We start from the raw sequence: 3,474 nt of genomic DNA on the forward strand, positions 1-3,474 counted from the left end.
CTGCTGGTATAGAGCCCCAAATTAAGTTCTTAAGCAGAGATCTATTTCCCCACCCAGAGGTATTATATCCCCAGTGAAATCATGGTTGTTTGTTCTTAAATAATAGGAATTCAGGAATTTTAAATATCCCTGTGCTTTTCTCTGATATAATTTAAGCCACTCTTTTGTTTAGATGTCTCTGATAGAATCCGCAGAGCTGTGGTTGTACTGGGTGTTGGTGGTACTGTCAAGGCCTGATGGTGGCCGACCTTCTGGAGACTGATGCTCAACTGGGCAGCAAACGCTGTGGGATAGGACAGCTATAAACCCTGACTCCACGTTTGGCCTTAGACCGTATTGCCTATTGGTTGGTGGAGTGAGCAGTTCTGAACCAGGGGGAGGGAAGAGGGCTGCTGGGAGAGGGATTGCTAGAAGCTATAGCCAGGTAGGAATCTCAGGATGTGTATGGCTGTGGAATGTGTGTGTCTGCGGGGGTGGTGGTGGTTGAAGCCATGGGAGAGACCTATCTCTGCATCATCTGACCTGAGATGAGGTCACAGACTCATCTGAGCTCTGCTTTGTCCATCTCTCCCTCCCTCAAAATTCTAGAGGGCTATTCTTAAAATTTAAAATTTGAATTTCAAATCGTAAGGTAAGAGATGAAGCAGATTGAGGGCAAAGGATTTGAGGAGTTCAGACAATGAGTTAAATGTATAAGGCCATTTACAGATGTGATTCTCATCTATGGAAGTTCAACTACAGAGTCTCACCAGCATGAGGTAATGATTAGCCTGATCGTGGAGTTTTGGAGAGTGTGAAGGATGCACAAACGTGGGAACAAGCTGGAGCAATAAATGCTACTGTGTAACCTGGGATGGTCTTGTACAGAGCCCTGGAGGGAAGGCCGAGACAGCTGGCAGTTCTCGGATAGGGTAGGGTACTAATTTCCAGACTTAAATTTAATTACAGAAACCATGTGCCTATCAGAAGACAGGCATGCCCTGGGGTGAGTCAGCCCACTGCCCCACCCTTAGGATATGCAGAAAGGGTCATAAGCTTTGGGTCCTGAGCCTTAAATCCCTACTGTGACTGACCCGCCTTCACTCTAGTCCAGTAAGGAGTGAGGGACTCTAAGCCCAAAGACTCTCTAAAGGAGACTTAACCCAGTCCCACTCCAGAGCTCCCTCCTTCACCCCACCTGTGCATGGTGCTCAGGACGCCCTCCCCTACTCCCAGTCACAAACCTGAAGGCATGAGCTCTGTACTGAGTGCCCACTCATTCCCACTGATTCTCGAAGCGCCCACATTTGGCTCTCTCAATTCTAGACACCTGTCTCAGGCAGAGGGAACCAGAGCTTAGCAGTAAGGGAGCTGCTATGCCCACTGTCAGAATCCAGCTTGTTTAAGTCCAATCAACCATGCAGCGTTCAAGTCCTGGGGAGGGAATTAACCTCAAACTGGAGTGGAGGGGCAGGAGAAGGCTTGTATAGCCACCATGCTGCAATGTCAGGGTGGGCTGCCATGCCCTTCTGTGCCTGGAGCCAGGAAAACGGCCCTGAGTATTGTTTCTTCAGCCACCATGTACTCCTAATGTACCTATTTTTGTCCCATTGTCAGACCATATGCCATCAGTTGACTGATTTCAGTCCACTCAATTAGTGAAAGGCCCCAGGGTACTTTGGTTTGAAAACAGGCTGTATCCAAGGAGGCTCGGGTAAAACACTCAGAAGTAGAACTCTGCTCTTATTGCCTCTGGAGGGGAGATTTTGGCCTCAGTAACACTGGAGACCATAAAAGGAGATAGAGAAATTGAGTATTCAGGACCACAGTGCCCATCATGAATGCGTGTGTGTATTGTGGAACAATTATCCATGGGAGAGCAATAGCCGGCAGGGTGGGAGAATTGAAGCAGAGTCCAAATAGCTCTTGATTTCTAAAGATGCTTGAATAACCCCATTCCCTGGTGCATTAGGAGTCAGAGTACTGTGGAGGTAACCGCAGCTCTGGTCCCTGGTACTCTCCGAAGTGTTCAAAAGTCTGACCAAGTGGAGTGTTGGGCAGATTGGAGGAGCTGACAACACAGTACGTCTGTCCCAGGTGACAAAGCTGGAAAAGAGACAGGTGGTACAGCTGCATCTTGGGGTGGGGGTGAGGATAACAGTTGGGGGTAGAGGTGCAGGGGGTGGTGGTGAGAAGAGGTTTGGGGGAAGGATGGGAGGCAACTAGGTGGTGTTCCCATTGCAATGACACAGTGGAAGAGATGGATTGCATCAGTGGTCTTCAACATGGCATGTGCAGAATGATCCATTGAAATGTAGAAGAACAATTAAAACATCTATTTCTACTTATTTTTTAGTTTAAAAATGAAGAAATGAACATTCGCTAATATTTACCATACGGATCAACACAGGGACCCTTACTTAGCTCACGGGTTAGGTGTCCTTGTTGCGTGTGTCACATCTGAAGCACAGTCAGGGGAGAGAGGAGGTTCTATGACATGGGGGGAGGGGACCATGGCACCCTTATCCATCCAGTTGCTTTTAAGTGTAGTAGGTCTCATGCATTATCCGTATCCCGAGTGGTGATAGACAGATTACATTATCTGCTTTTAATTAAACTATTCTCACAAAAGGGACAAGTGGTTATAGATTGAACATATATAATGCAAGCAAAAGCAGACTTCGAAAATGGGTATGCTCACAATTTTCTAACTACTAATATGAAATCCATTGTGATGATATAGTCAGCTCTGACAAGGCAGTCAACCATTAAGTTAACATTTATAAAAAAGACGACTTGAAATATGGATTTATATCACCCTATATTGGGCCTCGAGGTATTAGCTAATAATAATATAAAATTTGACATCACGGCACCTGTGGCTCAAAGGAGTAGAGTGCCGGCCCATATGTTGGAGGTGGTGGGTTCAAACCCAGCCCCGGCCAAAAACTGCAAAAAAAAAAAAAAAAATTGACATCATGATCAACAAGAACGTAAATTCTCTAAACCCAGAGCATGAAGACAAACCTCTATATTTTTCTTCCAAGGATAGTCCAAGTTATGTAATACTTAGCTGCGTATTTTTGTAAACTGTTACCAAATGTGATCAAAATGTTTAGAAATCTCTTCTGAGGCTTCTTCATAGTAAAAGACAAAATGTCAGTCAGTATCATGAGAAAAAAAAGCTGTTCTATTTGCCATGGTTAAAGTGATGGAATTAGGACCCAGAAAAGACGGTAACATATCAACATGCATTCTGTGGAACGATGCACAGAAAACACCAAAGTTTGAAGTAAGGGCTTGATGTGTTGGAAGGTTGGCTAAGTGGTTGGGTGTAAGTTGCTAACATGTTTCACCTTTACCCTTTGCCATGCTTTGATGATGACATTCATTATGAGATACTTTTTGTGATCTACTAAAGGAAACAATATATTCGCAACAGTGAATGACTTATTTAATAAAATATGAACATACTGTAGGTTTTTTTTTTTTTTT

This window comes from Otolemur garnettii, unplaced genomic scaffold (assembly GCF_000181295.1).
Source record: "Otolemur garnettii isolate 467f Iridium unplaced genomic scaffold, OtoGar3 scaffold00001, whole genome shotgun sequence".
NCBI lineage: Eukaryota > Metazoa > Chordata > Mammalia > Primates > Galagidae > Otolemur > Otolemur garnettii.